At 40.7% G+C, this 27954-nt stretch overlaps 1 protein-coding gene across 1 annotated transcript in view; it reads right to left on the reverse strand.

The window, feature by feature from the left end:
• Positions 1 to 10045, reverse strand: part of exoc2 (exocyst complex component 2) — a 48155-nt gene extending 38110 nt beyond the window's left edge. Inside the window, exons 1-2 of the mRNA XM_041934933.1 lie at positions 9930 to 10045; positions 9257 to 9332 (exon numbers count right to left, since the gene is read on the reverse strand). The gene's annotated coding sequence lies outside the window, so the exon portion shown is untranslated. The remainder of the gene's footprint in view (positions 1 to 9256; positions 9333 to 9929) is intronic.
• Positions 10046 to 27954: the final 17909 nt, after the last annotated feature.

The following is a 27954-nucleotide window of genomic DNA, read 5'->3' on the forward strand; positions in this document are numbered from 1 at the left end:
GTGTCAATGTTTTATTAAAACTGCTTTAAAAAAAAAAAAAAAAAAGGAAGGAAAATTGTAAATGTTAAGTTGATTAAAATGGCCCAGTACAACAGAATCACTAACCCGTGAGTTAGTGATGTAGTTGTGATTGTAGAGTAAAATGTTGTCTGAGAAATACATACATACAAAGTATCCAAAAGCCAGTTACCCAAAATAAGGCTACAAATTATACATTTCCTAGTTCATATACCCTTCTTTGAAATGAAGTGCCACCAGTTCTCAACACATCAGCTGCTGAATATTTGCGTCATGGCTCTTAAATGTCAGTAGACTTCCGAGCTCAGATTTTTTTTTGGAACAGTTTGCAAACTGTGAGAATTGATGTTGCGGAACGTATGGCACTTGGCACAACAACAACACAGAAGCACAAAAAGCTGCAGTGAGACGGCAGCACACGCATTGACCTAGAAACCTCCAAGAGCGGGAACCTTTCTGGGAAACTTTTCTGTCACGGGGGCCCCCTCCGTCGCCTTGACATCCCAGAGTTAACGAGAAAACTCCGACGGGATTTACCTCGGGTTGTTGCTGCGGCCCCCGTGCTTGTCAGAGGAAATGGAGGGGCTATGTATCTGACATGGCGAAGATAAGAGGTTAACAGCACTAAAACAAGAGCTTGGTATATCCTTCATCAATCCCATATGTTTAGAGTGGGAGCGGCGAGGGGCAGAGGATCTGGATCTTTATTTTGTACAATTCTGATTCTGCTTCCAGGAGTGTTTCAAGCCTATCCCACCCCCCTCATCTTGGAAACACACGTGCACAAACACACAGATAGCCTGCCCCCACACTAACACACACACACACACACACACACTCTCACACACATACACGCTGGGCAGAATGACAGCTCAGCTAGGTTGCGTGCGAGGGGCCTGAGCTGGTGTTGTGTGGTCTGTGTGTATGTGGAAGGATCTGCGGAGAGGTCTGGGCAGTGTGTGAGTGTGTGTGAGTGTGTGTGAGTGTGTGTGAGTGTGTGTGTGTGTGGTCTGGGTGTGTGGTCTCTGGCGCGGGCCTGGGGAGAGCCTGCTGACGGCTGGGATGAGAAAAGAGCCGCTGTGTTTACTTTACTCTGGGGGCTGTGCATGGACACGGGAACACTGCCCAGACCCCTCTCTATAACACCCGCGTGCGTGCGCACACACACACACACACACACACACACACACACACACACACACACCAAGTCAAACAGAAACTAAGGGGACTCTTGCACAAGTTTCATGTCACACAGCATCACAAATAACCTGTAAACTTACTAACAGAAACTATAACTTTATACAAGTCGGGCGCTACATGAATTAATTTTTCCTTAAAGTAGCATGAAGAAGAAAACAAAAGAAGAGGTTTCTGAAGCTCCGACTGGAAACTTATGAGGTAGGCTGCAATTTTCACAAGAGGGATAAAGGTATTAACCTCTAGGGGGCATCAGAGGATCCCCGTAAGATCAAACCACTTTCTTCCAACATGTGTAGAGCCATGGCATACTGTGAAGGCTAAATTTAATCAGTGACAACACAAAACCAGATTTAGCCCCTTTCCTCTCGCTCGATTCTCTTCCAACCATGATGCTGTTCGTCCCCAGCCCCGACCCCAACCCCTCTCTCTCTGGTAATATGGCTAAAAAAGGCAGGTTTGTTTTCCTTGGAGGCTGACTAACAAACAGCAGGGTTGGCTCGAATCTGTGTGGTAGCTGTGGAAGTCTGAGGCTTGGGGATCTTCTTGCAGTGCTGCTAATAAGTGACAAGCCTTTCTTGGCTTGGTGCTGGAGTATGCAAACACAAAGAGTTTTCATTAAAGCGCTAAACAAATCTTTTTGTCACATGAAACCATTCAGTTTCCAAATACTGCAGCACACCCCAAAAATGCTCAATGGTCTCAGCTAGAAGGATTTTTATTCTACATAAGAAAGAAAGACAGCGCTTAGTCCCCCTGTACCTGCTGGTCACTTGATAGTGTCATGTAGATTTTCAGACTGTTACAGGTTGATTTTCTCTTGATAGGGTTTAGATGGCAGTAAACATCACAAAAGACGAGTCGTAGAAAACAATTACAAAATCCCAATTAATTTCATATTGCCTTAAGAAATTAACCAAACTTCTGATAATGATGATTTGGTTTTGAGTACCTGCTCCGATGCATCAAATCAAGTGTTCTATTCACTGTCTGACTCTCCACAGGTGTTTGTTTTAAGCACACCGTGATTAACAGGCCTGCAGGGAAGAGCGTTTACAGGAAACAGACATCTACATTTTCCACACAGGACTATATCATTTGTAACTGCATGTAACGATGAACAGTACTGTTAATTGCGGTTCTATTGTTGCTGTTGCTAAATTAAAAAAAAAAACAACCTTACAGCAAGTAAAGATTTACTTGAATAGTTGAATCAGCATCACAATATTAAAAAACTTCAAATATTATCTAATGTTCTTCTAGGACAAATCACATAACATAAAATAAGTCGTATTGATTGCCAATAATTGTGTTTCACTGCTGCCCAGTATATTAGACAAAAGTCACCTGAACTAATTTTGCAAGAGTTTCAATTACAAATTTGCTTGGAATCATTCATTTAACCAAAAGAATTTGCAAAAACAATAATCTTACTAACAAGACATGACTCTACCAGAAGTCGATTAACAATAACATCAAATTACCTAGAACTGAAACAACTGGGTGATTAATTGAATGCAAGGAAAATTCATCATTATTAGTTTAAGTCATTTGTAAGGTAGACAGATTCAGAAGATTCAGCCTCTCCAATGTGAGAATTTTCTGCTTTTCTCAGGTGTTTATCATAAATTGAGTATTTTTGGTATTAGACTGTTCAGACAAAATGCTCTGAGAAACTGTAACAGAGATATATCACCACCTTCTGGCATTAATAAATTGAAATAATTGATTAGAAACAATACCATTTGTTAGGAGCCTGATATAAAATTACCACCTAACCTTCTCTAATATAACTGCAATCCCCTGGTTCAAATCAGGGAGCTTTGCTGCATGTCACAGCCCCTCTTCCTCCACTCTGTACTATCAAATAAAGGGAGGAACGTATACCTAAGACAAAAATCTGGTCTGGATTTAATAGTCTTCCAAACAATGCAACAAAATCAATTACCTCCACTTAGATCACACACACAAGTCCTCCAAACTCTGACATTTAGCTAGCTTCTTATTTCAATACCTTCTAAACAGGACAAACTCTCTGCAGCACCACGGACATGAGAATCTATCTGCCCGACCCACCGGATCAACACACACACGCTGCCACATCTATCTCATGAATAAGGCGTTCATACCTTAGATCATATGCTGCTCTCAGCTCAGAGGTGACTCCCATATGGCAGTGATTGGCAAGTGTGTGTGTGGAGGTGTGTGCGCAAGAGAGAGAGTAATGGGTTTATGGGGCACAAAGGGACCCATTTAGACAGTTCATCACCCTCACCCCCTCCATCTTCCATCAGAGCAGCGGCTCAGACGCCCCCCGCCCCCCCACGAACACCATTTCACTCCGTGCTCCCCAACATTACACAAACACCAGATTCCATCAAAGATCCCCCCGACTCCTCTGAATGGACAGAGCGAGCCAAACATCACCCAGCCTGAGATGAGTGGTCTGATCACACAGGCTGGGCGAAGCTTTGAACAATCCTCCACAGTGTTCGCTCACACCCAGGCCACCACATGCCTCTGCGACGGGCAACGGAGCTGATAATGCGTCTGCTGTATCGTATTTCAAATAAATGGATCATAAATAACATGGAGTGTGCAGGCTCAGTTTGAAAACAGATGCTGCGGCCACTGTCCAGTCACTGAGTTCTTCCACAATGACTCAGCTTCTCCTGCCTTCAGAGAGTCCTTCGAGACAGAGGAAGAGGACGGAGTGATCAGATGTGTGCCTCTGGCTCACTATCCGACCATCATGATGTCTGCCCACAGGCTTTGTTATCTTTAGGGCTGTCTGTTTGTTTGTTTGTCAGTCTCAAGCGCTTTTTAGAATAAGGCCTAACGAAGTGAAGTCCCCAATTTCCCATATAAAAATCCTGGAACAATAAACAGAAATATGAAGTATAGGCCTGCAAATGCAGGAAGATGTTTTCAGAGGATTAAGAGACTGGAGACAGACGGCTTTGCCCAATGACATGGCGAAACGGAGAGATTTGAACCTTCATGAACCACGCTGCAACACTGCTGCCCCAGCTGCTTTACATAAAAAGCACATCAGTAGCGTGAGAACCATCCTCACAGTCACTATCATGAATTATACTAACACTGCTGCTTACAATACAAATCAACAATTTTATTTAGGGTTGCAACTAATTAATAATATTTTAATTATGAGTGAATCTACTGATTACTTTCTCTAATGATTACTTGCTGACAGGGACTCAACTATAATCTGCCAATTATTTTCTCAATTAATCATGAATAGTTTGTTCAATAAATAAAGCGTCAGAAACAGGTCACTGTTGACAAATGCAAGAACACAATTTCCCAGAGCCCAACCTGAAGATTTCAAGCTGCTTGTTTTGTCTGGCCAATAGTCCAAAAGCCACCAGTGTTCAATTATGACCAAAACTAAAACAAAATGCAGTTCTTTTACATTTGTGAGGCTGAAACCAGTGACTGTTTGGCACAGAAAGATTAATGGAATATGAAAAATGTTGCAGAATAATTTCTGACAACTGACTCAATTAGTAAGAGTTATAAAATCTAAAAAAAAAAAAGAATAAAAATAACAGTAATAACAGTAGAAAGGTGATGTGTTAAAAGCTTTGCTTTTGTCAGATTTTTTGCCAGTCAGTCAACAGTTCAGGTATTTAATTTACAATGTAAAACAAAGAAAAGCTGAAAATCCGCACATTTGAGGACCTGGAGCCAGCAAATGTTTGCTGTGCTTTTTTCTTGTAACTACAAGCCATAATCAGTTATCCAAACTGTTGTTCATTATTGTTGTGGAAATTAACTAATTAAATAACCAACTACGGCTTCAATCAATTATTTTACTTAATGAACACTCACAGTGAAAAAGGCTGTTCCGGGAAGTAACTTGTCCTAAAAATGTTTTTGTTTGTTTGGTCTGACTAACAGTGTAAAACCATATATATTCAGTTTACTATAACATAGCACAGCAAAAAGCAGCAAGTCAAATAAAAAACTAAGGAAAAAATGCTTAAATGACGAACTGAGTCATTTTGTGTCAAATTGTGTCACTTTATAATCAACTATTTGTTTCGGTAAGTCTGATCTTGATCCACACTGAGTAAGATCAGTCCATTAGTACTGAGCTTGTCTACTGAGCTGTGCTGTGACCTGTTTTCCCAGCCCAAAGCTCCTCTGTCTGTCTGTTCAGGTCCGACTGGGTCACAGAAACCATGCTGTGAAAAGCAGTGGTCCAGCACGCCTGTCAGCGGGGAGGAGGCTACCAGGTGGGGCAGCCTGCAGAGAGCAGACAGGGGTGAGAGAGAAGTGCCGCTTCACAAACAAGGCTCGGCCTGACCCCCGTCGCTCGATTCACCCCGAAGTCTACGAAGCAGCGGCACTGAGGAAAAGCCTCAAAAAACACAACCCACCACATTCCACCAAAACAAACAAGCAGGGCCACCCAAATTTTTCAATTAGAGCCCAAAGAGGGGGGCAGGAAATGGATCAGTGTAGCCTTGCCCCCGCCATCCCCCAGCCAAGCAGTGCTGACTTTGGGGAAGAGAAGGAGATGCACAAAGCTCTGCAGGCTCTTACTGAAAGCCTGACGACTTGCTAGCATGGATGTCGACATTAATGATGGAGGAGCTCAATGACAACTTATTCCTGTGACATGGCGCACGCCTGCAATCGACCTGTCAATCAATCAGTCTCTTTCGCTCACTAATGTAATCAATCTGTTTAACAAGTACGCATGTAAAAAGCCTACTTAAAGAAAGTATGTTAAAACAATATTTGTCAAAAGTACACAGAGTAGGGATTATATAGGCTTAGGCTCTGTTCTGTTTGAAAACACTCCAATTAATGAAGCTGAGCTCAGAGAAGCATCAAATCAGGGAGGACATGAGGGTTTATTAAGTCATTTTAGGACCTACCACAGCTGAAACAGTGCTTTCTTGATTTCTGAGTAATCTAATATTTCTAATACAGAAGAAGCAGAGCTCATGTTATAACTGAATACTGCAACTAAATGTGGTTTTATAAGAAAGGACTTTTAGGAACATCAAATTTGAATCTGATCACTTCCATCACAGTTTGATGTTGTCCCTTGTGTTTCAAACAACATTATCTACTCACAATTTTCACCACTAAATGATGGAGCATGCTGCAACTGAATGACAGTACGTTCTCTCGCTGAGGGTAAATGAAAGTCATGCTTTGCATCGTTTTTTTATTTAACCTATATTTAAGCAGAAAATCCCTTGAGATTAAATACCCTTTTTTTTGTGGGAGACATGGCCGAGATAGCAGACCCTTACAAAGTTCCAGCAATTATAAAATAGAATTTGTCAAGAACAGATAAGGACAGTTTTTAAAAAAAGAAAAAAAGAAGAAGCATATTAAAAACAGACCTAGGAATAGCGATTGCACTCTTCAATTGCACAGTGTTTTACCAGAGATTTGTACTCTCCCAGGGAGACAAGCTAATTCAGGTGTAGTGTGTTCTCAAGGTTATTCCATGACCACGGTGCAAAATAGGAGAGAGCTGCTCTACCAAGTTCAGTGCAAATCCTGGGTACCTGGTGGAGCAGCCATCCAGAGGAGTGAAAATCATCACAGCTGTTGGTGAGTGATATGCGGTTACTTAGATATGAATGGAGTTTACCTATAGTACAGCTTTGTAAATAAAATATGCTAATACTGCTGTCTCCTTAGGTCTAATAGAAACCAGGAAACAAGATCGTAAAGTACACAGTCATGTGTATTGTGTACACAACAATGACTTGGATATAAAACCGAGAGGACTGCGATACACAGAGTCTTGGCAGGGAGAGAAGTGTAGTAGGGGCAGCATTCATGTCAATGATGTTCCCATGGTCTAGAACACTTCAGAATGTAGCCTGAACATGTGTTCATCATCTGCTAAATTAAAGCAGGCCTAATTTCCAGTTGCTTCACAAGGTTTTCAGTGCACTCTGAAAGAGAGCCTGTCATCCACCCAATTACTTAAAGGATGCTCTCAAATAAATCCCCTCCAAAGATATGTATGAATGCACCCCCTCACTTCAGTTTATCCTACAATCTTATCTGTGGGTTTGAACCATACAATGGAAGGAAAAAGTTAAATGAATTTACTTTAAGCAAAAATGCCAAACATGAATTGGTTCCAGCTTCTCAAAACATTTGTTGCTTATTTGTCATACATGACAGCAAACTGAATATCTTTGGTTTTAGACTTTGGATCAAATAAAGCAAGTAATTGGAATACATCTCCTTGTTGTGGGAAATTTTAAAAGACATTTTTCACAATTCTCTGACGAAAGGATCAATCATGCAATCAAGAAAATAATGCGCAGATCAATCAATAACAAAAGTGATCATTGGTTGCAGGCCTATTGCCTATTTCAATAACAGAATAGACGCATCAAGTCTTTTAGAAAACTCTTGGAAGAATTACAGAGCAACTACCTGAAATCAGAATTAATGGGAGCTTTAAACACAAGAACTACACTAATAGCGATATCAGTGTAATGTCTACGTCTTTTTTTCCGAGCTCACCATAGCCTCACACTGATATGAAGTTACACCTCTCACACTCACTCACACGCTGTTGTGTGAGAGCAAAGAGGCGATACCATCCCCACCTTAACATAGCTGAAATTCGCAGAGTGAAAAAATGTCACATTAAAAAATAGCAAGATGACTCCTGAAGAGGACTGACATTGAGTCAGCCAAACAAGCCAACAAACTGATGGCAACTAAACAAATAACTGGGTTCAGTACAGATGTTTATCTGTCTTTGTCTGATTGAGTCATGACAGTGAGGTTGAAATCTGTACTTGCAGTCAATTTGCTTGATGGAATGACTGAACTTTAAATATCAACCAAGAAGAAATCACTAATTATTGTGAACATCAACTATTAATGCTTTTAAAACCTAACTTAAAGCAGTCTAATATTTCCTTATCAAAGTGGTGTCCAATCGGTGAAAGGATGCCTGAGTCTTATGAGGTCATTTGGTAAGATTATGTTTTGCTCATTCCCATCTGTGTACAGCACATGTAATGTTTTCCAAGCAAGCAATGTTCTCCATAAGTAAGGTTCAATACATGTTCTTTGCTTTTATAGAACCCTTTGTCATTATTTCTGTTAAAGGACGGTTAATTACTGTTTTTATTGGAATGGATTGCACAGTGTTTATAGAGGTTGGGAAGAAATTAGGACACCTGGCAATGAGTAACTAGTGTAGATTCTGTTTCAAGTTGTCACAGCCATGCCTTTGTAATTGCCTCACTTGATGTGAGAGATGTATCCAGCACTTGGTAGAGGATAGGTGTGGGGGCTTTGCTTCGATTTACATTTGGTATATTTGCACGGAATACTTTCCTTTAAAATACAGTTAAAAGTCTGTGGATTATCCAGACTGATTGAAAAAACAAGTTGCTACTGAGCCAATTAACATTACAGATAGTATGAATGAAACATGTGACTCGATATTTAGAGACAAGCAAAAGACAGAGAAAAAGGAGGAAAGACGGAGAGGGATATACGTATGGTCCGTTTACTAATTTTATATAAGGCAGCTAACACCAGAGCTACACAGATGTAGATGAGTACCGCTTGTTATTTACCATAATACGCTGACAGCTATCACGAAGTCTTGAAATGTGTTCTTCTGCATAACCAACGCACCATCACCTCTAAGGTGACAGATGTTTTGAGTTTGATTTTCGTTCAGCTGATCGCATTTCCGTTCAGTCGGTGCAAGATGACTTTGGCTATATCTGTCATCTATTTCTATGATCATCTATGACATGGTTACTTCGTCGCAACCCATCAGTGATTTTACAGAACGGCTTTGTTGACAAAATTGACATGTAACGTTAGCTTAGAGCTAACGAGCGTTCGCTAGCAAACCATTCGTTATGCCGGAAGGGTTAGCAGAAGATGTCATTTGTGTTGGTCGTAATCTTACAAACCGCTTACATTATCACCTGGCCTAAAGCAATTATTTTGACTCTACTGTAAGCATTTTAATAGCAAATATCTTAGAGAAATTGTTACTTACAAGTGACAGCAACTGGACCGCTGGGCCGTTTCCTGTATCCTGTAACTGCTTCCGGCTTACGTTTCTCAGCCGCAGCCTTCAGAATAAAATGAAATGAAACTACTTTAAATTAAAAATAAAGAAACTCTAATCAAAAACAAATAAACACAAGTAATTACAGCTGCTGATTAGGTTTGTGGCAAAACTGTGACTAAGTAATTACATGGTCAAAGTCCTGATATCCATGTAATTTGCCAATTTAATCGCTTTTCATCTTATTTTGACACATCGTACTCCTGGATAATACTGACCGTGTAAAGCAATCAGAATAAGCATGACCTCAAACAACAACATTAAAATACTTCATATATGTTAATGCATCAATAAACATAATTACAATCCAACAGTATACAATATACTACAACAGGACCCTTGGCTGATAAACCGTCTGCATGTACATGTTGTCTCAGTTTTAAATGTTGGACTTTTATTTGTGACGGTGTGGTTTTACCTCGTGCTACTGGTAAAGATCTGAATACTTCTTCTGCCACTGCAGCCTTGCAGACACCCTGCTGTGTACAGCAATACTAACTGCCTGAGCAGACTAATCCATGATCTGCATGACTTTCTCCATTTTTAAAAACATTAGCCTTCTACATCATACAGTCCTGTTGGAGGGTTGTTGGTTCTGTACCTTGGTCTTTAAGGAGATATGTATGTGCTGTAACAACATCTAATGAGCAGTCTGAGTGTATATAAAATCCAAATGCAAAGAAACGGCATTATTAGCCTGTATGCTCCTCTGAAGTGTTGGATGTCCTTTGTGTGAGAATTCTGAGGCCAAATGGGAGCTCTGCTTCTTTCCTCATCTCTCTTTTCACGGTGCATCACTGAGGTATTTCCACTTGTTCTGGGAAAGGCGCAGCATCATTAGAAATGCAACAGAGACCACCCAGGCACACACTAGAACACTGATACCATTACATTTATCTCACCAAATTGTGCAGGGCAGAAAGAATTTCTGTGATAAGGCAAGGCCCAATCCCTGGGGAAACCATATTGTCCAATTAGACAGGGTAATCTGATAATTGGGGGATCAAACTGTGACTTGGGAGTTTGTACAGATGCTGATGCAACACAGGGGCTGTTTGTCTATATAAACAGCAACTTGCAGCAATGACGCTGGAAGATTTTGATCTTAGTCTCAGCGGTGCAGCCTCTGCCACTGAACAAGAACATTAGTGGCATATCACATACACCAACTGGTGAATCAACACATGAACAGGTTATTTGGCACATTATATGTGACATGTGTTGAGATATGAATATAATGCATGGGGAAATATTCCAGGAGAATATTTTAATATTCACCACTCTCATATGTGTTTGTTAAATATGACGGTGGAGGTAGGACATGGTTAGCCTAGCTGAACATAAAGACTTGAAACAGCTTTGCTCTGTCCAAAAGTAATGGAATCCAAATACCAGCATCTTGCGAGCAGTAATCAACGCATTTACATCTCCTATACTTGTTTAACCTGCTCAAAAGCCTAGTGTAAAAATGACATGCTGTGATTTTACTCGGGGTGATGTTGGAACAGTAGCTGTGACTTGCTATTTAAAGTCTTTATGCTAAGATAGGTTAACATGCCGGCTGGAGCTTTATATTTAACGGACAGATATGAGAATGGTATTGATCTTCTCATCTATGTCTTTTCCTTTAAACAACTAGAGGCCTATATTGCTGACAATATTCTCATTTAGGAGAGGAACATGTGATGCATGCGGTGTTTTTAAATAGCACATGCTTTCTGAGCAGGTGCCCCAGGTGTGCTCCAGGGGGACACTGCTGGTTCCTTGATCCTTGCTGTGACCCCCCAACCCTCTGTAATCTACATCCCGTAATGGCACATGCTGCGCTGGCACCATTGCTCATCCCTGAACCCTATTGTTCATTGTTTGTCTTCTCCAGTTTTTTCCCATGGGCCCCTGGCCAGTGAGAGGAAAAGGTCACTGTAAATATTGCACTGAAATCCTCCCTCCCTCCCATAGAGCTCCTGAAGATGGAACAGGCGACCAGTGGGTGAGCACTTCCTTCCTGCGCAGGGCATTTCAACTGTATGACATCAAACAAGTATGAATCCGTCAGTGTCAAAGATCGCTGCAGTGAGATCACATGCTCATGTTAACATTACAATAACCTGGCCAGGTCTCAGCTCTTTGTGAAGCACACCAGATAGCATAATATCTACATATGTGGCTCAAAGCTGCAATTTATCAAGAAAACTGCAAGTATAGTAAAATACTTCTGTTTCCTCATTAGAAGAAAGCAAAGCACACCTCTCCCACAGCTGCTCTTTAGGCAGTCTATGTAACTGTTAGATGGGTGGGTAATATGTCATTAACTAGTGGGCATGAATCCAATCCAGACTGTGTTTTGCACCTCACAAAATACACAAAATATGGATTCCAAGGGAAATTAAGAGAGCAACCTCTGACCCATGTGTGTCTAATCGCTAGCCTGTAGCACTGCTGTTAATATAAGACGGGGAGATCTCAAATAAACCCTTGATATTTGGGTTTGTTTTGTTTCTGAGTGGCGCTCCATCTCCTGCTGCTCCCCTTTCCCGGAGCAGTCCAGTTCACTGGGCTCACATTTTGGGATCCGGAAATCCAGGCCTGTGCCAGGCTTAGCTTGGAAAAGCGTCCAAATGAACACAATGGAAGACGGAGAGTTAAGGGGAACAGAGAGCCTTTCAGTCTGAGTGCTGACACATTGCTTGACACAGTGGCTAGATAACACAACCATTAAATGGATGGAGAGATAACAAGGAGAACAGGACAGATTTTACACCTTAGATGATTTCTCCCAAGACCCTAAAGGGTTGGAGCTATTTTCTCACCTCGCTCTTGTGATATGTTGCCATGCAGATGCTGTAGCATTAAAACAAAATGGTTAAAAATAGTCTATAGTGTCCTTGTTACTAGATAATCCACAGAACATACTGCCGGCAGCTTTCACAGGAAGCATTTCTTCAGAAAGTAGTTCCATTGAAAACTATTTATAGCATGGTCTGTGGTGCAGGACTGTAGCAACCAATGACAATTCAAAATATACATCAACAGTATTATCATTGGGGATTTAGGAGCTCTAACAACCAAAGAGGAAGTTGCATATCCAGTGCACATTGTTCATTTTTGCCTCATCCTTAAAGCTGTTCCAATCAGTGTTTTCACATTAGCATCAATTTCAATTAACTTCCTGTAATGTGAAAGGAGTCACTTTAACTCTGAAGCGTGTTTTAGTGTCTTTCAGCTCAGTGTTTTGGTTCAACCTCACTGCTCTTATCAGCCTCATTTTCAGCCACAGCAGACAGCTATTCAGCAAAAGAAACGCCTCCAAAACCCACTGTACTGTACCTGCCCACCACCATTTAGCAGCTAAACAGCCTGATATTTCCCTCAGGAGTTGATTAAGACCATCTTCATCGAGTGAACACAAACATGACTTCAAATGAATGCTACATCCTGTAAAAGTTCACCACCTGTTGCATTGCCCCAAAGTGGCTAAAAATAATATATATATATAACTGAAAAATGTAGAGAAAATATAATATTGAAGTTGATCATTGGGTGGATGGGTTTGCAGTTGGAAATTTGGACTGAATATTATGACCTCCTCCATTTTAAAATTGTTGCTATGCTAAAACGTTGCTATGGCCCTGCTGTAGACAATCCACGAAGTGACAGACACATTCTTTCTGGGAAGACATGTCTTCAATGTTTGAAGCACCCCAAATTAATTTCCATTCACCAAATTAAACAAAAAACATTTAAATGGCAAAATATCACAAGAAGAAAGTAAGCAGGTATGCTTTTTATTTGTGTAATAAAAAAATCAGGGAATCAGGGAAGATTGGAAAATTCCCACAGTTAGGTGTAAGAATCTGAAGAAAAAGAGTGGGTGTGAGAGGGTATAAAGGGGCATTTTCCCAAATATGTTTGGGCTCTTACCACCCAGGTTACCATAACATGTTCCTTCCCTTCTCATAACACCACTCCTTCGGCCCCCCAGGCCAGACAACAGGCTCCTGTGTCTCAGGAGGCACAGACAGGATCGGCCCTGAGAACTGTGGAGAAACTCTCTCTGGGAAAAAGGAAAATGACCAGACTGGAAAACTAGAAATTCGATGAAAAAGCCACAGGGGTGTTAAAGATGACCCAGAATAACTTGCTCTGACACATATTGTCTTCCAAAAAGTTGCAGTGTAACACCGCCATATTTGACATATTTCACTCTTACGTGGTCATCGCTCCTTGAATGAGTAACAAAAATTCGAGAGGAAACAGCTCTCATGCACAGGGGCCAGCTGAAGCCATCGATGCATGCTGCAGTGTGTGCTCTGCCTGTGATGAGATGTGACAGGTCGGAGTGTGTTCAGAGCTGTTTGTGTTTATAAACAGGTGGACTTGGTTACAGCGGGGGTTATTTGTGCGCTGGATGGGCCCGTGCCAATCGCAATCAAGAGGAGAACATAATAAAATCATACGCTGATGTTATATGCTAAGGCTCTGCTTTCTGTCGTCATTGGTCAGATGTTTTGATTTTTTTTTTTATTGGGCTTATGCTGTCATATTTTCATTAGTGAGATTGCATCCTTTTTTGAGACATTGAAACTGTAGCTACATCACTAAATTGAATTTAAAATCATAGCTTATTATATTAAAATACATTTTTATTTTTTGAAAACATAAGTGAGTTTTTAAGTCCATGCAAACCAGTATATGTCCTGTTCGTTTTAGGCAGCTGATGTGTGTTTCTTGTCTTTGTTAAATGTTTTTATTGAGTTTTGTATTCAGACCTGGAAAGAAAATAAGTTTATCTCCCTGATGACAAAAATACATTCTACATTCTTTACATTTTGACATATTTTACCATTTTGTAAAACATAATGTGTCTCACATTTTAAAATTTTACATTTTACATGTACATTGTCAAGTTAAATGTAAGTTAAATATATTAAATTCTGAAAGGTGAAAGACGTGTATGACAGAGTTTTATAAATGTTCTAAAGTATTAGCAAGTAAACTTGAAATAAACTATATATTACAGTATAATTGGAAAATGGCAGACCTATTTAAAAATTAGGGGATTAAAGAAGACACCAAGCATTAAAAACACCACATGACACAAAGTGAAAATAACATTATATCTTTCCACTGTGTGAAAGGAAGAGAGGGTCTTAACTTCAGTGAGCCCTCTAATGCTACACATGGGTTTTCTATCCCATGGATCACCCCTAAGGATTTAACACACTCAGGAGGAACTCAATTGCCCTCAGTGAATATTAACTGGACTTAATGTGCAGCATATTGGCTCACAAATGATTTAATATGTCTTCATTTCCTTTGTTAAATCAATGACAGTTAGGATTCAGGCCTTGGCTGACAGCCTCGCAGTGTCCTCAGGATTTTCCCTCTTTTCGTGTAATCTAAGTACCAGCAGGAAAAGACAAATCGTGGCTACAGCCCAGAAGGGGGCGCCCAAGAATGTCATTTCTGAGCTTGGCCTCTCTGTGCTCTTGTTGTCTGTGGAGGAGAGCTACACATGTACAGTGGATGGGAGGTGAACAGACAAACACAGAAAGGTTTGCTCAGAAGGTTAAAGACGATGGAAAATTTGAATGAGAGTAAAGTATTGCAGAGTTAACATACTAGAACCCTGTCCTGTATGTTAGGTTCACTGCAGAGCAAGCCTTCACAGGTGATGGACAAAATAATAACAAGACAAAATAAGAGCACCGTACAATATAATGCAAGCCAGTAACAACAGCACCACAAAACACCACCCAAAATGACCATTTAGTGGGTATTGTTGGAAATGTTTTAAATGTTGATTCCTCAGTTTGGCATGACACCAAAACATTGCTTTTATTGATACATTACACTGAAAAATATCAAGGGCTTTTATTTATTTATTTATTTATTTTTAGCAAAGCTCCAAAATGTTAAAAGCTGTCAAAACACAATCAACTGTCCAAGAACTTCATTAGATAAAACTGTGTAAACTTGGCAAAATGCTGATTTAAATAAGGAACTATCTGATGAAAGTAAAACAAGATTGCAAATGTGACCAAACACATACACTGCCAGTTTTCCGTGTTCAGGTATATTTTCATGGATGCCAAAAGTATTGAGCCTTCATGTCCATCCTTACAACAACAACAATAATAACAACAACAATAATTACAACTAAAATAATTTTATTTCTAACGCACTTTTCAAATGAGAGGCCCAATGTGACTTCCTGTGAAAGGGAAAAGCCAATCCAATAACAAGATACAGGCTATTGGAAGAATAGCATCAAAGCCAAAGGAAAACAAATAATTCAAACAAATGAAAGCAATAGAGTGAGATCTTTAGGTGCAAAGGTCAAATAAGTACACGAAGCCAACAACAACCACACCTCTCCGACACAGAGAGATGCTGTTTATTGTAGGATTGCTGTGCTGGACTGTTGGAAGATCTTGTTTTAGTCCAAGTGTTAGAATGGACTAAAACAAGATCTTACACATGTGATGCTATGTAGAAGATAGAAGCCAGTAGGAAGGTGTCTATATTTTGGTGTCAGATTCTGTGCACTTTTAAAAAGTGTGACTTTGAAGAGCTGAATGTCTGCACAGGACTTCAAACTGAAACTAGAGCAGAGAAAGTCAGTACACTGCAGATGAGATCAACCAATAACGACGAAAGTCAGCAAAAAAAAAAAAGAAGAGAAAAATCTGACTTACATTGGGGGCATAAAAATATACGTTTTAGAGTGTGTGTGTATGTGTACACAAAAACTGTCTGTGTATACATTACAGTGTGTGTGTGTGTGGGTGGGGAGTTGAAGCAGAGAAGCTGTTTGTAGTGAAAACAGTGAGAAAGAAGACACAGAGAGGAAGCTAAACACAGGCTGCTCTTTGAAGTACAGAGCAGGGTAATGCTATTGTGAACAGGTTATTTAACCAACACAAACACGAGTTCAATGTTAGCCTGGGACGTATCGGAGCATCTGTACATCTGCACATGTGACAATGCGTGATATAGTGGATGGTGTATTACTGCATAAATAGTGCAGATTAAAGGTGATATGTCTTAGCGTTAATGTGGAGGCTATAAATTGCACTATTAATGGGTTGGAGGCGGTGAGAGATTTCCCGTGTTAAGTGGATGAGGTAGTGTGGCATACAGGAAGGGAAATAGCATGTGTGTAGTTCAGTGGGAGGTGGTGGAGGGGATGTAAGGAGGACTATAGGATTGTGTATGTTGGAGAGGTGCAGAGTGCGCAGCGGTGCAAACTGAGGTCAGTTTCAGCCGAGTAGCCTTTTAGCTTTGATCCCTCAGCTGAGCTGGATGAAAGACATCCTGCTTCCCTCGCCAAGGAGGGAGGAAGGGGAGGCGAGCAGGGGGGAGGACCTCAGTTTTCTACCTGACAAATATGGCTTGATGTAGCACAAACTGTTTCCTCTATTGCACGGATAATCTCTTATTTTCATCTGTCTCGCCTGTCCTCTGCCAAACTTTAGTCTCGTCCTCGCCCACGCCGTTCTGTAAAAATCACCCCCCCTTTTTCCTGCTAATATAAATCCTGATGGGCTTTATCAATGCTTTGTCTCTCTATCTGTTCTTCCCGGAATCCCTCTCTTCTGTTGTTTTTCTTTGCAGTGCATTCAAAATCTGAACTTTGATCCTCCCACGACCTGTCAGAGAGCGGTCGCGAAGCCTGGAGCAATCCGCTGTGTGCGTGTGTGTGTGGCCTTCTGCTGCAAAAGTTCATGTCAATCACTGTGCGCGTGAGCAAAAAATAATTACTTCATGGGATTATGATGTTCAGACTTGATTCACTGTGTCACTAATGTACCTTAACAATGCATGTGAAAAAGTCCCGGTAAGGATGCTGCTGCTTCCAGTCAGGCGTTGTAACGATATTATGGGGAAATCTGGTTGATTAATGGATCACTTTGACCTATTATAAATTGTCTGAAGTTGTGAGCATCATTTCTGTTAGTTAAGATAACATGACACACACATAGATCTGGGAACACAGGAACATCACAACAACATAAAACAACAGTGAAACAAAGAAGAAACAATCAGATAGTGAGACAGGTTGGAGACAACAATTTACAGACTGACTTTCAGATTTGACCTAATGTACTTCCTCTAGTTCAATCAGCAGGGACAGCACAAGTAACAAGCAATATTTTTTTGTTTATAAAAGACTTGACCCTAATAAGGTACTTTTATTAATGAAAATCAAGTTATTAACCCTGTTAAAATGTCCATATGCTGTATTTTTATATGCTATAAGATATGTCATGAGTGACATCAGCAGTCAACGCCATGCCTCAGCATTTCCACCATGAAACTGCAGTGGACCAATGGCAGTCTCACAAACACAGATTCAGACAGAGAAGGTTTCATCCTTGACATAGCTGAGGAGGGGTATCAGAGGAGAAGTCAGGTGTAGCTATTCGTCTGTGTTTTGCATGCTACGTTTCACTGTTTCCAAACGGTGGCGGGGACGTGTTCTGTTGTCGGCTGCAAAGTTACAAAAAAGAAGAAATGGTGCAGTAGCTTTTTTCCAGAGAGGAGTTTTGAAAAATTTGAAATTGTACAGAGACTTCTTTAGAAGCCGACACTGTTCCATCCATTCATCCCGGGGACACAGCGAGTGCGAGCCAACATGTTGGTGAGTTTATTTTTCTTCTGTTTTGTCCTTTGACTGATTGTCTCCGTGCTTCTTGCTCTCTCGATGTCAGAAATGAACGGTGCACTGTGGAAAGTCATGTTTACATTCAGTATTAGTCTACTCATCAAAACACATTGTGGTCATTTTTTAGGTTTGACAAAAAGTGCTGAAAGCAGTCCTTCCTCTTAAACTTTTGCAAAGGATCTTTTATATTGTAAATCGTGCTTTGTTTCCGTTCATGTTTGCCATCCATGCAGTCCTCTCCTTCACTGTCTTTGCTGGCACTTTGCTATGCTCGTTAGCTCGTTACTTCCCACAACTGTTGGTCAGCAAAATTACTTGAAACCAACCGCTGGATGTGAATTGCACCTCTTGCGTGCTTGCTTGCACAACACAACCCACTCATAAAAACATTGGTGGTGGTCAAAAACTCCACAGGGTACCGTTTTAACTTGTTGAATAAAATGTTATTATGATGAATGTGAATACAATAGATCTGAAAGTTGGAACCAGGTTGTAATAAACTGTCCAAATCTCACGTTATCTTTTCACTTGTCATCATTTCTCATTTTGCTTTCTCTCTTTGCCCTCACCTTTCTGCTCTGAGCTGAGATACTTCAAAGTGTTTCTATACATGGGAAAGAGCAGACACACATGGAACATAAAAGACAGGATGGAACTATAAGTTCAAATACAAAAGGGCTCAAGAACAAAGAGGATTAATAGAGGGCCACTTTCCTGTGCTTGACACTGGAGCAGTAGACCATAAATGTCCTGTATGCTCTTCATTCATTTACTCTTGTCAGATTAGAGTTTGTAAATGTGGGAACAAGGAAAACGGTCATCTGGAAAGAGCGTTGAAGTTCATTTATCACAAGCCGAATAAAAAGAAGATGTGCAGTAACACTTCAGGACAGTGTGGGAAGCGTGCGTGCTAGCATGGAGGTCTATTAGAGGAGTGGGAGGATGCAAATGACCTCTGTGAAATAAAATGGCGCTCCAAACAAATCTTGAGAGATAATCTGCCCTGATGTGACATTATGGGAGTAAGTGAGCTGATCTGCCACCCATTCATCCTGAACCTTTTCACACTGTGTGGGAACACGTAGCATGCATCTGCACAACAGTAATTAGCGCGTCCATAACAGAGCCTTTGAGAAGAGGCTGCGCTCCTTAAATGACCCTGTAAACACTTTTACATGAGATTTTAAATTGCTTCCTTATACAACAATACAAATCTGAAAAGTAATGATGACTCACATACGGGATGGACACATGCACACAAGGAATGCAATTTTGAAATAGTCTCCTTCACAATGCATGATTAACGCTAGCATAAACAATGCAATTATCACCAACGAACGTAAATGAGATTTAGATTTCTGAGCTGTTTACAAGCTCTCTAATTTAGAGCTCAGCCTTGATTGATGTCACACACCCAAATGCTAATATGTCCTGAGGAGAAACACAACATCAACTGACGAATGGCCCTCATCTCTTTCAGCCTGTTGCGTCTTAGAACGGGGATGGAATCACAGGCTATGTTGCATAATAAGACAAGTCCTAACAGCTGGGGATCTCTCTAGCTCTCTAAACTAATCTTCCCTGACAACTTCTGTGCAGCCAGGAAAACACCTTATTCAATGAACTGATAAACAGGTTCTTCTGTGATGAGTTAATGCTCAGCTAAGTATGAAATTAACAGCAAATAGCTTGTTTTTCACAGGTGTTTGTGATTTTGTGCATACAAGTATCCCATACAAGTATCCATGGATGTTTGGTATAAGGAGAATTAAGGTCCTTTATTGAAGTAAAAGAAGGAAAGTGTCAGTGCAAAAATATTCCATTACAAGTTTAAGTCATTCAACATTTATTCATGACTGCACAAATGTTTTCAACTAATGCGCTGACAAATCAAAAGTACTCATTATGCAGAAATGCCATTTTAGAGAGTTATTCCATCCTCCTTCACACATAGCTAGTGGACATGACCATTTCAACCACTTTACAGTATATGAATAATATCTGGGAACTTCAACTTACAACAAACATTATAGAAGATGATCATGTGCTTTGTATGTAAAGTCTTCTACAAATCTACAAAAGTACCAGGTGACGCTAACTTGAACTCTTGAGAAAGCCGTCAATGTTTTTACCACTCTTTCATTTAGACTACTGCAAGTCTCATATTCATAATACTAAGCCTTTTTCACAGAGAACATTTTAACACGTCTTAATAAGAAAAGCACAGAATAAAACTCATCATGCCTTCCACTTCCATTTAGCCGCTTCAGATTCAGGGTCCCAGTCATTGGCGGTTGCAGTGATTTGGTGGCCCCAGGCAAAGACCAACAATCAACCAACTATGCAATCATAGCTCCTGAACTGAAACTTTTTGCTGGCATCATGCTTTCAGTTAACAAACCCACCAAACTAATCATGAACAGTCGGTCAGCTCGAGGAGCACAGCGGCACCAGGCTCGGTGCTGGTGACTCATGTGTGTACCATCGGCTAACTCTGCTGGGTTTACGGTGATGGCCCCCGAGCCCCTCAACCTCATACACACCCAACCTCAATCACCTCTGTTTGATTGTCATTTTGGTCACTATGTTTAGAAAAATTCTATACAAATGAGTGTTTACGAGGATGATGATTATCATCGTAAACATCATTTTCTTTAAGTGTAGTGGAGGACTAGCATAAAACAGTCATGCTAAAGTAGATTCCATCAGTAGATGTACCTCTCCTCTCCTTTGGTGACCGGCAGTCTTAACAGAGGTGGGCAAGACCCCTCAAGACATATAAGTGTCCATAAGATACAGAAAAGGTAGGAAACTCCAAAATGAATCTCCCACTCCATATTTAATTATCTCCAGCTCCAGCACAACCCACCCCCAACCCCCTGGTGTGCAGCAGGAAATGGAATGTGAAGCATTTGCATTGGTTAATACATTTCATAAGCGCAACAATCAGAGTATCATAGTAGATTAACGATTTCCTCAACGCGCATCCATCACAGGTCTACAGCCAGTTGACAAGGCACTCGCTCTTTATTTTCACACACACACACACACACACACACACACACACACACACACTGACATGTAGAGGCAAAACATATGCACTCACATATTATCAAATAAATCACATTAGCATACAGACACTAGCACAGAGAATTCCTTAGAATTGTGTAGGTGTGACCGTTTGTACACACACACACACACACATGCACATGCACACACACACACACACACACACACACAGTGATATGCAGAGCTGTGTTGTGATCTTTCAACACCCAAGGATTGCCCATCGCGTGTGACTGCAGTGCAGAAGGCGAGTGCACAGGGAGGTTTCTTGGATGTTTAATATGTCATCCAACCTGTTTCAGATCATAATGAGGTGACAGTTGGATTGTTATCAGGGAGCCAAACAAAGGCAGGATTGAGACTGCTCATTGACCCGGGATCAGCCCGGCTTTATGGCGCAAAATCATCAAAGAGTAACGCATAATACAAACTGTTTGCAAAATACTCCAAGTACGACAGAGTTTTTTATTCTATAGAGCCATTTAAAAAACAGTCATACAATACAGAACATGTCTAAATGGCTTTATCAAATGTTAACCTTAACTCCTGAACCAGTATTAGATACTTGAGGGACAAAGAAAAATTGTCACCTGACACTGTGTCATTATGTTCTGTCAGGTCTTTTCCAACATGTTCTACAAACTAATTGTTTTCACTGGTATATTTATGTGAAATACCTGACACTAAAGTTTTGACATGCCTCGAGCATTCCTATGACCAAACATACCACCTCCACAGGTACACATGTAAACACCTGCGTGCTGCTGAGTCAATGGTGAGTCGAGCTCCGAGATGGCTCTCCTGTTCTCCACATGCTTTCCTTTGTGATGTGTATGCATGTTTTTAGTTTGTGCAAATAACAACAACTTTTTTTTCATTGACTTAACTTATTATTTCATTGATAATTTTTAATGACTTGTTTTCACAGGGAATTAACTAGATACTGTAGCATCCATTGTGTTGTTTGTTTACCAGTTGCCATTACTCATGGCTAATAACTTTTCCATCGTCTTCTGAAAATGAACTTGTGGTTGCATTCATGCCTTTAAGGGCTTGAGCCTAATCTATGAAACAATGCAAACACAGATACTCCCAACAACCCTCGCATGAATCATCTCAAACATGAGCAGCAGTCTTGTCACTGGATACAGGGATGCTATAGAATAGAACAGCAAGATGACCTCCCCGCGTGGAATCGCTACAAAAGAATCATCCGTACACTGATGAATTAATTTTTCTGGCCATCTCAAACACTCCAACATGATTTTGTATTAGCACAATTTGAGCCATTACGTCTTATAAACATGGAAAAGTTTGTAGAAGGCGGATCAGTGAATTATTTTTGTGCTGTTTATCTGTGCGGGGAGCCAGCAGGAAGCCAGCCAGCTTAGCCAGAGAAGGACACTGATGCTCGTGCGTTATGGGCCAAAGAGGCCTGAAAAACCTTTCTGGCATATAGGGCCGATGACTCACTTTCATTGGAATGACTGAGGCACAATCTTGGAAGACTGGGTCCAGTCCTCTAACTATATACTCGGTCTGGGTTTACTTTTGTTCACAACAACCATGCCTGACAAGCAAAAGCTCTGATTTTTTTCTAAACTGACCCCATGAGGCACCTAAGAATGCACAGTGAGTACGTTCAACTAGGTCATGTGTTTGCACCATCGAGACCAGCAAATTTGTGTTTGCACAATTGCATGCATATGGATTCGTATTGTTTAAAGCCTTTGTCTTACTTTGTGTCTGAAAAAGATCGATGACAGATCGAAATGTTGCAGAAATAAGTTAGCATATGAGCATGAAGCAGTGAGTTGATTCTAGTTTTTGCCTAGAGTGTGATGGGCATTACATTGTAATGATAAATACTGAACTGACGTATAGATGATATTTAAAGCCAGTCCTCAAGGTCTCCCTCAGTACTGTAAATCACTTAAAACACCGGCCTCCTGTGTCGACAGCAGCAGCGGCCGCAACGGCAGCGGCAGTGTGGGGCTACAGGCTGCAGTTAGTGTTTCACCGTAGAGGCTGTGTGGTCCTCCAGTCTCCTGCTATTAGTTTGTTTACAGAAGTTAAAGCTGTGAGCTGCTGAGTGCCCGGGGCCAGCATTCCAATACAGTGGCTCATACAAGCATGCACAGGCACACTCTGCAACGCTGTTGTCTCTCAATACAATGTATGCAACCCCGCAGCACCGAGCAGCATGCCCAAACTCCCAATACGAGCTCTTCTTTTTTGGTTTCTCTTCTGAAAAGAATCCATCCCTCTTCTTCAGGTACACAGTTCCTCTTTAGCTGTTTTTCTTGCTTTTTATCCAGATTTCAGAAGTGCTTTGTTCCCCACTTTGAATATAATCCACTCAGTCATCAAACTCATAACGGCCTCTAACAGGCATGGATGGAAAGTGTTGGTCTGGTCTATGCGATGGTCTAAACGGCACGTAATAGCTGTTGAAATCAGCCGTTACACATGTATTTGAATGTACAGGTGAGATGTCTCGCGCTGATAAGATTCGGCTGACATTACTAGTCGGTTCGCGTGCATCATATACAAATCATCCACTTACTGTGATGAACTGTCATGTAAAAGTTCACTTTGGAATAGAAAAACTCGCAGAGTTAATGAAACTAGCAGTTGATGGATGTGATGACACATGGCTGTAATTAGTTATGGGCCTTACAGCTACTTAAATCTATTTCGGTCTTGCGGGAACACACAAATATGCAGACATAATTCCTAAATGAGATATACACTTATGTGAAGAGTCTGTCTATCCATCTATAGCACGCACTCTTACGTACCAGCATGTCAAGCGAAAAGAAAGGAATGTCAGTAGATTTTAAATGCACAGCCATAGGAGCAAAGCAAAAATTAAACTGTACTACAGTAATTAGCCAGGGTCAAAGGTTATTTGAATAATGCTGGTGTTTTGAAAAGGCTGTATCAACTGCCCCTGAGCTAAAATGGGTGTCATTTCGCATGCTGATAATAATGCCATTTTCATCTCTCAGTCTTTGTCTGAGGAGTTTAGTAGGTAAACTTCTGAGCTACTTATCAGTACAGGTGTTACACATGTTGACTGGAAGCCTCGATTTTGAATGGTTACACACCTGAGTTGGTAATGGACCCGCTTTATCTCGTTTAAACAGTTTTGATTGTTGATAGGCAGGCATGTTCACACCTAGAATCAAGAACATTGATCCATAGCTTATCTGCCTTTGTTCTCTTAAACTATAGTCACATATAAACTATTTTCTGCACAGTCTTACAAAGCATTGGTGAAAAGTTGAGTAATCTCAAACCAAATCCTTATCAAACTGCATATACAGGGTCGGTATCAGGCTCTTGTGCAAAATAACTCTTTGTAGAGCTTCATACTTTGTTCAGTCCTTCATGGCAGCAAACAAGAAAGTGATCTTTGGAACTTCTCCCCAGAACCATTTCACCCAGGTCGCTCCACACCTGAGAGCTGCTGGCATCGATATTTCACTCTCCATTCGACAGCCATAAAGCTGTCGTCTAATTAAGGTTAATGTGAATGCTTAGTCATTCACACAAAGCAGAAATTTGGACAGTATGCTGACACACCCTGTGCTAATGGCCACAGGTATTGCTGAATTCTCCGCTACCCGGAAAAGGCCCAGGCCCTTGAACAGAGACGATGGCCTCAGTTTACAGTCAGAGCACTTTGTTACTCTGCAGTCACGCGATCCAGAAAAATTTGAATAAACTCCTTTAGTGGTCCACCCTCAGTTTCAGACAGCTGTCAGTTCATCTCTGCTTTTATAAACTTCTCAAAGCAAAATACCAATAATAGAGATAATTACCAAAAATAATGATTCTGAAGTAACAGTAATGACCCCATGTTGACAGATGATGAAATAATGTGAAGAATGAATAACAGTTTGGCATTTTCTTAGACTGTCATGTCATTACTTATTAATCTGCCTGTAACATCAGAACTTCAACACTATGTAAAAAAAAGTACACTCAAAGGTATTTTCTGTATGTATAATTAGAACGTAGTAAGAATACCTTTATTTACTCAGAATTAGTAAGCTGAGGTCGTAAAAGGGTGTTGCAGTAAGTTGCATTAAACACTTTCAAAAACAGGAGTTACACAGTATATTTCAGATGTTTTTACTTTTGTTGACAAATTTGCAGAGTTGCAAAGTTTTCATTATGTGCATCTCAGTTAATGTCTTCAGTTGCCTTTTGCAGACACATCAGCAATCTCTGGACTTTCTCCCCCGTTTCAACAAGACATTTAGATAATCTTCTTAATTTAAAAGGCACCCTGTTATAGACTGGTGGCCTTTCCAGGAGGTACAATGCATGCAGGAATACTGTAGGTACCACACACACACTCAGGAATGCACACAGACACACACAAAAAAACGTTTTTCTGTTGTGAACTCATATCCACACCTAGATACACATGATGTGGGTTATGCTATCTCATCTGAACACATATACAGCAATAACTCTCTGTGTGAGCACTGTGTGAAATGTGATATTGAAATAACACATTAAGGGGGGCACTTATATGTAGTATTGTGGAGAACAACTCAATCAAAATAAAGTTCAGTTCAGTATAAACATATGAGACTTGCCTACTGACTCACAAGTTTCATGAAAGAACGTAAGAAATGCTAAAAATACACTGCAACTCTGATTTGGAAAAATATACTTGAAGAAGTTGTGCAGACAGACAGACAGACAGACAAATGTTGTATTACAAATATACTTCCAGCAAGAAAAGTATGACAGTTTTTCCATTTTTAACATGCAGCCATGTGCCACTAATGGTAAAGCTTGTATTTGAACATATTTACCCACATACAGTGCTGTCCTGGGTAAATGTGAATTTGTGAAAGGTTTACCAACCTGCCCGCTCCATTTACATAACTGTCCATTGTGCTTGCATCAACAGATGGATCGGCTTGCATACCCTGCTACTTGCTGACACTTACATTGTATACCACCCTTTAGGTGGAGATAACCTACAGAGTTATCGCTGTGCCTTTTTCATAAGGTTCACTGCCCAACCCTGAGGCCACATAGCCATTGTAAGATATTTCTGCTGAAGCCAAGTCTCATTTTCTGATTCACACCATGTTGCCACATATGTATACACTCTGGAAGTTCAGTTAAGGACACAGAGTAGCCTGTAAATGTAATGTAAATGTGCAGGCTGCTTAACACTACTCAGCTAATATTGTCATGCATGACATCTGGGTGCAAGAAGTAATCTACTTATTTATGACAAAAATGTCATAAGAAAAACAGAAAACATGCCCATTTCAAAATTCAAGATTTGGTAAAACACACAACTAGGGGTGAGGAACATGCATGAATTACTTGAAAACTGATCTCGCCTCCCAGAGGGAACCCACTGAGGTGCGACCAAAAACTCAAGCTGCAACATCTACAAAGTGCAACTGTTAATTTCACCCCTTGATATGTAGGAAACAGAACTTCCCACTTAGCCACTGGATGTGCTTTCAGGTGTATTCATGTCTTGTTGTCACCTTGAGGATACCAGACACCACAGGAGGTGACTGCTCCTACATACAGATATAGTCTGGTACACAACCCTGAATAATCAACACATTCACTTGTCACATACAAAGACTTGGTCAGGCCTCCTTGGCATCACTTTTTAAGGCACTGGGTAACCTTTTAAGGTCATTCAAGGTGCAGGGCTCCACGGTCAAGTTAGCAATAATAAATATGCAACATCCTCACAGCAAAGGCTGGCTACACTTTCAAAATAAGACAAGAACAGTAATAAACATGTGGTTAACGTTGTGAAGTAGTCACACCTTGGCGAGGTTTAGGAAAAGATCGTGATTTGGCTTTTAAAAAGTAGATATGTGACTTACATGCAAGTTATGTTACTTCACCAACAAAAGAAATCAACCTTCATTTTCAGTATCAGACGAGAGACAACCCCCAGTCTCCTGGATGAAAGTGTGACCCATTCAGCTGCCTCACCTTCCTCCAAATGACACCTTAGGAGTGCTAAAGGGGTACCCAGTGATGGCAAGGGGGGCCTGACCAAGAGTCCACATGTTACGAGTTGGGAGTCGGAATGGTTGGAAGAACCACAACATATCATTTTTACACTTTTGTGCTTTTTGTACAGGTTAAATTAATGAGACACTTAATGAGCCCCTGCATCTTTATCTTCTGTGTGGTTGCCATAGTCAAACGTTACAGTGGCAAGTGAAAAAAAGTTCCATCCTACATTTGTTTTTGAGAACTTAAAAATAAAGTATGGAAGCTTTATTTTATATTTGTATGGTGCCATTCTGTTGTGTCGGGATCAGTCGGACTATTTACTGTTTTAAACAAAACATAGGAATGTGAGAAACAGTAAGATACTGAAATGTTCCTAATTAAAGCAAATTATTGCTAGTTTGAGGTGTGTGTGTGTGTGTGTGTGTGTGTGTGTGTGTGTGTGTGCGCGTGTGTGTGTGTGCACACGCACTTGGGCCTCCCCTGTCAAAAAAGTCTGGACCCCCCACTGACTGGAAGTGCAGGATTAGTTTCAGGGTTAGAGCATAAAAACAAGATTTTTGGAAATAAGGGTTGGTGTGCAATGGCCATGAATCAATACGCATGACAGTTTGTGATTTTAACATCCAAATACAACAGATATTTATGACTGACGCCTACAGCGCATCGCAGCAGGCTGTAACGACGTGTTTGTGCTACATATGTGAACAGGATAAACATGATATTGGCAGACCACTCTGATGACGCCTCACTGATTCCCCTGGGAGCCCATTTGAGTTGGGTGACACTCATTCATGTAATTCAGCATGTTAGTGATACGGCAGTACAGATGACACTGACCCATGTCAAACGTGTCATTTTTTTATGTAAT

The sequence above is a fragment of the Chelmon rostratus genome, chromosome 4 (assembly GCF_017976325.1).
Source record: "Chelmon rostratus isolate fCheRos1 chromosome 4, fCheRos1.pri, whole genome shotgun sequence".
In the NCBI taxonomy this organism is placed as follows: domain Eukaryota; kingdom Metazoa; phylum Chordata; class Actinopteri; order Chaetodontiformes; family Chaetodontidae; genus Chelmon; species Chelmon rostratus.